Genomic DNA, 10,610 nt, shown 5'->3' on the forward strand with positions numbered 1-10,610 from the left:
ATCTTATGTGTCCCATGTGTCCTGTTGGTGAGGAGGAGATTAAGGAGAGAGTTGAACACATGATATCCTACAGATGGGCAGATGAGAATGACACAGTACTTGTCCCATATTCTCATCTTCTAGGGAAGAGATCACCATAGGCCATGCCAGGCCAACTGGCCTACTTAGAAATGCTGAGCAACCAGGGCTGTGGGAAGAAGACCTTTGGCATCAGAGAGGGAGGTGAAGCCCAGTTCCTGTGACTGACTCACCTGAGTGGTTCTGTAGACGACACTGAACTGAATCCCATCACTCCTGAATGAACAGGAGCTGAGAAGGAGGTCTCTTTGACCAGAGAACCACATCTGTGGGAACAGAGTGGGGAGGGAATGCCATCTTATGCTTCCAGGTCCAAAAGCACCAGGAAACTCATAAAATTGACTTAATTATGTCTTTCTTCCACAACAGAGTGAAGGGAGAGGACACAAACTTATCACAGCTTTCTGGATGGGCAACATCTGCCCTCCCTCTAGGTAGCAATGTTCTGCCAAGATGTAAATGGTGTGTCAGCTTGATCACACACAGAACATCTCTGCTGCTGATGAGCTATCACAATTTAACCAACATCATATATAATGAGAGACATGGTGTCCTACTACAGGGAACCAAATGTAACATAGCATAGTTAAATACTTAGCCTTCAAATCCAGGGCTTGAAGGCTACTTGTTGGCAGGTCATAAATTAGACTCTAAGCAAGAAAGTATCACCTTCTGCAAATACAGATAATTGAGCTGATAACAAAGACTCAAGGCTTTCTTTCTTTTTTCAAATGTATTTACAAAGCTGAAAATCAAACAGTTTTAGCTTACCACAGGTGGAGCCTGTGTTTGAACAAGAAACTGTAAGACTCTGAATTGTTTTTGTTAGTAAAAGGCTCATAGCCCTTTCTCTGCATTTCTTTTGAGACTCAGGAGCTTGTGACATGTGGCCTTTTGGCTCTACTTTTTTTTTTCAGTTATCCTTCTTTTAATCATAAAATTAGCACATAAACATTTGTTCCAGGTGTACTGCACCCTATTCTTAGCTGTTTATGTGTTGTGTGTGTCTAGGCAGGTACAGGGTTAGTAAAGCTTAGAGAATTCAAATAGAAAAGAGTGTCACCCCTGCTACCTAGAGTTATTGACATGCACTCCTGTCAGTGTGTGACATTTATGCAAATATTGTGTATGAATGACAGACATTCACATATACGTAAATTCTATTCAGTTCGAACTGAACAATAATGAATCCATGTTTGAAAACTGTTCAACAGCAGAGAAAATGAGTGCAACTGAATATTAAAAATTGAGAGAATTAGAGTTTACAAAAATTTAAAGATTAGAATTTGACACATGTGGTATTTAGTCTCATATGTCAACTTGATCGAGTCTTCATGCTCAGACATTTGCCCAAATATTCTTGGGCCTATTTCTGTGAAGGTGTCCTAACATGAAGATAAGACTTAACTTAGTCAACTATGAGCAGATTACTCTTCTCACTGTGAGATGAGTGAGCCTCATCTAATTAGCTAAATGCTTTAACCAAACAAGACTGATTCCCTTGAGTCAGAACACTCCATGGACTGCCTTTCAACCTTTCTTGAGTCTTCTGATAACTGTATAAGATTTTTGCATTTAAGTATCTGTAATTATCACATATGTGGTGATGCATGCCACCACTCCCTGCTCCAGCCCCACTGTTGATTTTGTTTCTTTGCAGTATTTATTGATATAGAGTATATCATGAATATAACACTCTTCTTACACATTGACAGGCTCTCATTTCTTCACCACTTTAGGTGAAAAACAAAAAATATGTGCATAATATTTTCACCAAGATTCTCCCACTGGCCACATTCAGCAGTCTGTAGGGTATGAGAGTGAACACACTATAACAACAGTAATGAAAGCATCGCACAACTACAATCACTCAAATAATACAAGGAGGAAAAACCAAGCCTTGAAGAAATACCTACGAATAAGTAAGTCAATGGGATGAGAAATTAGGGAACATTTACAGAAGAGAGTTTCTACATAAGCTTAAGTGTTCAACAGCACCAAATTACCCCCCCCCCCAACAAATTAACTATAGAACCAGGAACTAAGCATGAGACAGTAACAGATGTCTTTCCCAAAGACAGTTTCCAGGGAGAGATAAAGACACATTTGAGCAGTTACTGCTCATATATATGTGTTGTTTGTAAAGCTGTGCTCAGAAGGGTGGGAGAAATATAAGGCTAATATGTCCCTCTAATTAAAAAAAAATGTTAATAGGCTGGAAGAATCCTTGAAGGAAGAGAGCCAGGAAAGCAAAATCACGAATGAAGACATGGAGGGAAGAAAGGAGAGAGGGAGGGAGAAAGAAGGAAAGGGAGGGAGATGGGAAGGGAGGGAGATGGGAAGGGAGGGAGATGGGAAGGGAGGGAAAGGAGGAGGGAGAAAGAGAGGAGAGGAGGGAAAGAGGGAGGGAGAAAGAGAGGGGAGGAGGGAAAGAGGGAGGGAGAGAGAGAGGAGAGGAGGGAAAGAGTGGAAGGGGTTCTACAATGGAAGGTTACAGTTCATCTTACTAGGATCTCTTTTTCTCTATCACAATGCCTACCTCTTTCTTGTCTGTAAAGTTTCTCAGAGACTGTGTTCTACATTTTGTGTTCTACTCCCACCCTCTGGGCAGAGATCATGGTTCTGTTTGCTGTATACTATATTCAATAGCTCCTTCATTGTGTTTTTCTACTCTTGAAAACATTGTGCTTTTCTACTCTTGGTTTAAGATGAACCAGTTAAAATTGTGTCATAAATGATGTATCTTTCTCTAGCACTCTGAAGAAATTCAAAATTCTTGTTTAATAGAAGGGTTTTTAAATAATGTATACATATGGTATAAAATACTATATTTGAAAGGTCTGTCTTCCTCTAACCCTTGCCTACTTACTCAGTTTCCCACTGAGAATGCTTATGTCCTACCTTCTTTTCTTATTAGATATTTTCTTTATTTACAGTTCAAATGATATCCTCTTTCCTGGTTTTCCCTCTGGGAAAAAAAAACCCTACTCCCTACACACTCCCCCTGCTCACCAACCCACCCTTTCCCACTTCCTGGCCCTGGCATTCCCCTACACTGGGGCACAGAGCCTTCACAGGACCAAGGGCCTCTCCTCCCATTGATGACCAGCTAGGCCATCCTCTGCTACATATGCAGCTGGAGCCATGAGTCCCACAATGTGTACTCTTTGGTTGGTGGTTTAGTCCCTGGGAGCTCTGAGGGCACTAGTCAGTTCATATTGTTGTTCCTCCTATGGGGCTGCAAACTCCTTCAGCTACTTGGGTTCTTTCTCTAACTCCTTCATTGAGGACTCTGTATTCAATCCAATGGATGGCTGTGAGCCTCTACTTCTTACCTTCTTAAAGATCATTTCAGAGTCAAATGATACAAACTAAGACAATTAAAATATATTTTGACTGAATTCTTTTCAAACACTGGCATAGTTGGATTTGATCATGACAGTATTTAATGCATATTAAATTTATTATGTTATTATTTTCCTTTTACCATATTGTTCTTAACACCATAACTTAAGTCCACCAAGATATTTGTCCAACTTTTCCTGCAGACTTTCAGTTGTGCAAATGACTAGGCTAGAAGAATTTTACCTGTCTACTTCAGAGATTTGACCATTAACAATTTCTCTTCAGATATCTGACTGACCACACATAGCCCCATCTTTCCATTATCAAAACAATACTAAGGCCAAATTCACTTTCCTAATAGATCAAATATCTCCAAACAAGTTTGTACTATGCATAGTTTAGTATATTTTTAAGTCATTTGATAAAACTTTTGCTAGGATAGACTTTCTGAACAATTGGAAGAAATTTTTCCCCCAAAGAAAAGAAACATGAAAATGGCTGTTGACTTCAGAGAAGAACTGAGAGCTGAAGAATGGTGAAGTCTGCTGGTATTCCCCAAATACTCTTGAGTTTTCTCTTGCACACTGGGGGACCCTGGATCACCCTTGCTTCTGGATCCCCACTTCTCTGTGTGTCAGTGGGATCCCTATCACAATGCCTACATCTTTCTTGTCTGTAAAGTTTCTATGAGACTCTGTTCTACTTCCACCCTCTGGGCTGAGATCCTGGTTCTGTTTGCTTTTGTTAATACTGTACTCAATAGCTCCTTCATTGTGTTTTTCTACTCTTGAAGCCCCTGATGACTCCTTTCCAGTGACTGAGATTATTTATACAATCACAATGCCCCCTAGACTTGGATCTTGTTTATTCCAGTCCACCAAATAACCTGCTCCATTCTGCCTTTGTTTCCTACTAAGTTGACCAATGTGGCCTGTAGTGATGGACTTTGTTCCTGGCTTGCTGAGAGTTGATCAAATGATACACTATTAAAGGAATGGAAGATGGTGTAAGAGTATAGCCAGGGCATTTTCCATTGCACCTTTCATGCAAGGTCTCTATGAGCTGGCTGCCTTCCCTTACTGGAGACAACACCTCAATGGGAGTCTTCTCCAGACATCCTTCTCTGTGGATTCATGCAGTGAACCCTCGCCCTTCCCCACTGAACTTACTGCAGATAAAGCTTCTCTACTTTCATCAAACTCATGCACAGACTTTTGTTCCTTTAAGCTCTGTGTACACTTTTGCCTATACTTACCTTGTTAAACTTTTTAAATTACTAAGTATCATCTTTTGCTCTTTCCCTGGAAATTAAATGGACATACATGTTTTCTCTGAATTTTCTTTATTTGCATGTCTATTTTCATGTATGTAATATCAAATATCAGACCTCTCTTTGTCTCCCAGTTAAATGCCTGAGCCCCAACGACAACCACCACTGCACCCACCATCTGGTTACCCAGGCAGCACTGAAGAAAACAGGCGAGCCTTTTCCCTATGCTTCAGTTTCTCACTGACACTGTATATAAGATTAATGCACATACACAGAAAGAGACTAAACAACAATTACAATAGTTAAAGTTGTTCTCAAGATGAAGAGGCAAAGAGTCAAGGCACACTGGGGACATTTTCTTATCATCAACATGAGGATCAGTTGGCCTGCCTCTGACCTCCAGTTTAACTCTGCAGGAAAGAGGGAATGGACATCTGCCTTGACGGGCATCTGTATCTCTTCTGGCAATGCATTTTTAAAGATCATTTTGTCTTCCTAAGTTTTGAAGGTAGGGGATAGGAACTATGAAAAAACACTGGGAATCTGAAATTAAATGGGGATAAGAAAGAGGTAATATTGACAAAGATAATATAGGGACACCAAGAAATCAGAATATGAAGGTATGAACTTCAGTTTTATAACACAACTCAGTTTCCCTTAATGTCCTAGTAAGTAAGTAACAGTAAAGTCTCTCTTGGCTCATAAAACACTCAGTAATTGAGAGGAATGCTGTGGACTTTAATCCCATACAAATGCAGAGCTAAAAATATAACAGGAGGCTTCATAGACTTTCATGTGGGGAGTGCTGTGTCTCTGAAGTCCATCTGTGGACCCATCGCAAAATCAGTGTTCTGGAACACATACTGACTCTGGGTATCAAAGGCAAGCTGTAATATAGGAAGCCACTGTTACTGGGTTGTTATGAAAGCCTTCACCCCTAAAAACCAGCCAGGCAGGACAGAGTGAAGGCTGGCTTCCTGTAAGACTCCTACACTCCCACTCAACTTCCTCTGTCAGGAAGACCCCAGGCCAGGCGACTGGTCTTGGATCATCTCATCCATTTCTTAGAACATCCTCTGCCTCAACTACAATTATTCAATAATTTTCAAAAACTGGGTGGCTCTACATAGACACAGGGAAAGGCAAGAATGTGGAGTCAATATCGACTTGAAGATTTAGAGTTTTGCTTCAGGGCAGTGGCCGTATAACTTCAGACCCTTTGCTTAACCTGTTTCACTTAAAATTCTCTCTGGACCTCAATACAGCCAGATAAAATTATTTTAAATCAGGGTTTTTCTTAGACATATTTATTTTATGTGTATGACTGTTTTATCTGCATGTAAGTTAGTGTGCCACAAGTATGCTTGGCTCCTACTAAAGTCAAATTAGGATCAGAACCTCTAAAACTGGAGTTACAGGCTACTGTAAGCCACCATGTGGATGTTGAACCTGGGTCTTCTGCAAGAACAAGTCATTTTAAATGCTGAGCTGTCCCCAGTCTCAAGATTAGTTTAAATTTTCCTTTTTAAAATGAGTTAGTCCAGAAGAGGGAAGTTCAAAGTCTAGAGGGTCTGATAGGATTAACCAACAGAAGATGTAGCTAAGTGTACATTTTTGATAGCTTTTGTTTTGTTTTAAAAGTGAGTTAGAAGTTGGTGATAAATTATTTCCAAAATAGAAATAGCAATAGACACACTTACCTCTCTCTCTCTCTCTCTCTCTCTCTCTATATATATATATATATATATATATATATATACATATATATATATACATACACACACACACACACATACACACACATACACATGCATGCATAGACAAATACATCCTTAAAATATGTCAACCCTGTGTCTTGGAGCCCCTGACACAAGAATAAAATATATTACCTCCTGAAGATGAATGGAAACATCCCTCCTAGTGCTAAGAAGGGGCTAATACTCTGTATAATAATTCACATATGCCCTGAACTGGCTCATATCACCCTATAAATTACATGCATATAAGAACCCTAATATTTATATAGCCACATGCAATATTATAAATGTTGCACGCACACACAAGCAGGAAATTATGTGTGTGTGGAAGTTAGAGGACAACCTGTAGGAACTGGTTCTCTCTTCTCACCATGGGCAGGGAGTTGGGGGGTGTTCTCAGAAATCAAACTCAGGTGGTCAGTCTTGGTAACTAGCCTTTACCTGTTGAGCCACCTCATCGGCTACCAAAATTAAGATGAAAAACTCTTCCTAAAATCTACAACTGATGTGAGCAGGAAAGTATAGAGCATGTACAGGAAGAGATAGAGACCTGGGATAAGGGAGGCACCCAAGAATCAATGGGGGTGTTCTTAGCTGTGACTCACAGCACTGGGGATATGGAATGTGAAGAGGCCACCTCCAGTAGCCATACAGGAAGTGATAAGGACATGAACTCACCCACAAAACTTTCAACCCAAGATTTACCCTGTCTACAAGAAATATAGCAACAGGATATAGAGTAGAGACTAGGGGAACAGCCAACTAATAACTGGTCCAACTTGAGACCCATCCCATGGGCAAGCACCAGTCCCTGAAACTATTAATGATTCTCTGTTATGCTTTCAGATAGGAGTCTAGCATGGCCATCCTCTGAGAGGCTCCAGCCAGCAGCTGACTTAGACTGATGCAAACACCCATAGCCAAACAGTGGATGGAGTTTGGGGGCTCTCACGGACAAATAGAAGGAAGAATTGCAGCCTCTAATGGAATAGGAACTCCACAGGAAGACCAATAGCATCAACTAACCTGGACCCTTGGGGCTCTCAAAGACTGAACTACCAACCAAAGAACATACATGGGCTGGACCTAGGCCTCCCAAACATATGTAGAGGAAGTGAAGCTTTGTCTTCATGTGGGTCCTGAACAGCTGGAGTGGGGAGCTATCCCAAAAGCTGTCATGGGATATGTTCTTCTAGCTAGATTGGCTTGTCTGGCCTCAGTGGGAGAGAATGTTCCTATCCTCATAGAGACTTGATGTGCTAGGGTAGGGGGATACCCAGTGAGCCCCGACTTAAGCATGGATACCCATGCTTAGAGGAGAATGAGGGGGCAGATGGGGAGAGAGATTGTGGGAGGGTGCCTGGGATAGGGGCAGTGATTGGGATGTAAAGTGAATAATAATAATAATAATAATAATAATAATAATAATAATAATAATAATGTCTTCCTAAAATGTCTTATACCATGTTTCAGGTTTTTATCAGCTAGTGGAAGCAGTAACCACCCCTGTACACCTCTGTTCAGCAAATTGTAAAAGCCCATGTGAGTTTTATTCCCACTGTGAGAGGGAGAGGATGGAGTCCATGTGCTTAAAATATTACTGATGTTAAAGCAAGAAACTGAACTTTCTGGACACTTCCAAACATGTCAAGCAAACCCATGAAAAGTTGGAGAAAGCCAATCACAAATCCCACATATTCCACAGGGACCCACTTCCAGTATAAGTGCCAGAGTTTTCTCCTTAAAAAGTCCCAAGAGTTAATTCTGGGATCTTAAGGAATTTACAGTTTCAGATATTAATCTCCCTGGGCTTATTGTACTCTTTGCCAAAACAGCTTTAAAATGTCTAAACCAGAGGTTCTCAGTCTGTAGGCTGACCTTTCAGAGGGGTCATATATCAGATAACCTGCATATCAGATAGTTACACTATGGTTCATAACAGCAGCAAAATTACAGTTATGAAGTAGCAATGAAAATAATTTCATGGTTGAGGGTCACCACACCATGAGGAACTGTATTGAGGGGTCACAACAGTAGGGAGGTTGAGTCACTGCTCTGAACTTTATACACAAACTCTTCCAGTACCACCACCCATCTCCATCCTAACAACCAATAATGCTGTGAAGTTTTTTGACCTGTTTTGATGCTTCTCATTGTTAAACTAGTTGTTCTCAGAAGTGCTGATAGCTGAGAAGTAAAATTACTCAAATGTCAAAAGGAAACTTACAATATTTCTGGAAGAAGCAATAATGAACTTAAAAGCACAACTTGCCAATGATGTGGAAAACTGATAGACTATGAGACATGCTTGGTGGAAACTCACAGCAGAGCTTTGTCTCTTGTATTAACCTCATTCTCCTCTTGCTATAGACATTGTGTTGTGGCAGAGCCTGGGAATAGTGCATAAGGAAACAAAGTCATTTACTCTGTTTATAGTATTGCCTCTGGCCATTCAATTGAGGGGAAATTATTATTCTCATTCTTTCTCATTCCATAAATGTCTGTGTAACTTTAATGGCTCTTTATTATATTATCTATGGGCAATGTGATAGAGGCTCTAGATAAACTAGAAATAAACAGGTCATAGTTTTTTACTGAGCCTTCACATTGAAGAAATCAAAATATACATCCTATAGAGACTTGATGCCTCAGGGAAGGAGATGCTGTGGGGTGGGAAGGGGATGTGGTGGGATGGGTGGGGAGAGCACCCTCTCAGAGACAAAGAGAGAGGTAATAGGATTGAGAACTCTGGGATAGTGGACCACTAGGGTGGGCAACATTTGGAATATGAATACATAAAATAATTTAATAAAAAAGAGACTGGATATGATAGTACTATGAACAAAATATATACCATATTATATAGTTGACCAGCTTAGCTCCCCTTTTCCTATAAGCATACTGCCAGTGAGTGAAATTATTCCTTGTAATTCATTTCATACTAATATTTACACCATATCTATAATATTTTCAAAGTATATTTCTATTAAACACAACACACACTGTGGGTTTCAGGTAACTTCTACTACAGTGATGGAAACAATGTTGATCCATTCCCATGTAAAAATGGCAGCCAACTAATCTCCTAAAGAAACAGTAAGTTGCTAGACCACTATTATAAATGTAAGGAACAAAGGATTACTAAAAATTGAAAAAACATTTGAAAATTTGAGGCATTAGATCCCAACTTTACTGTCATCATCCTGAACCACCAACCCGAATGCTGCTTATCAGCATCCTCTCAGCTTTGCTGTCAAAAGTAGGATCTCCCAAGGTTCTACAGCCACAGCTGGCCCCCTATGCTTTGAGCTACTGATGTAGCTTTCTGGTGGGGAGGGCTGGTGAGAGCTGCTCTCACCCCACTGGCTCACTTTCACCTCTCATGTCTTCACCTTCAAGAGGCAGTAAGTAACAGGATACTGACAGCCTGTGCTAAAAGAACTGCCAATTTTTACCTATAGCTCCCTAGTGAAGAACTTGAGCTACTGTCTGATTTTGGAAGAACACCCTTGGCAGTTCTATGCTTATCAAAGACCAGTGGTTATTACTGAAATGACTGTTCCCACATGGAGAATTTGAGCAATAGTCTTTAAAAGACCCTATTAAGCACCAAATCCTCTGCATTTGTCTAGAGCCCAAAATCATCCTGGAGTTTTACTGTGTTTGTGTATTTAATGACTTCGTTTACTGGGGATGAAGGAAGTTAAGGAGCAGTTAATCTGAATTTCCAGTAAAAATGCGAATGAAAGGCAGTGGGAGTACATCACATGGTTCTTTCACATGAACAATTGAGACATTGATCAAGGCCAGTAATCCTCACTCCTGACTGAACATTTTATTTGTCTAGAGAGCCCCTAAAAATACCAGTGGCCAGACATCATCATGTCAACTGAGTTGGAAACCCCAGAATTGAAGGTCATATTCTCCTATGTATTTAAGATTTCCCAAGTGAGTTCAACACTCAGCCCAATTTGGGGGGTACTTAATCTCAGCCTGTTGGCCCATCAGGCTATTTGTTCCAAGTATCCAGGTTAGCAAACATTAGGATGATGGTTTTGTTTCTCTGCTTCTTCGCCTCACTTGTGGAGACGTGCAATTCTTGTGGAATCCATTGCTCCTGCTTCCTTTGTTTCATATTGTCACTCTTTTCTGAAGTGCCT

Source organism: Mastomys coucha, unplaced genomic scaffold, assembly GCF_008632895.1.
Source record: "Mastomys coucha isolate ucsf_1 unplaced genomic scaffold, UCSF_Mcou_1 pScaffold9, whole genome shotgun sequence".
In the NCBI taxonomy this organism is placed as follows: domain Eukaryota; kingdom Metazoa; phylum Chordata; class Mammalia; order Rodentia; family Muridae; genus Mastomys; species Mastomys coucha.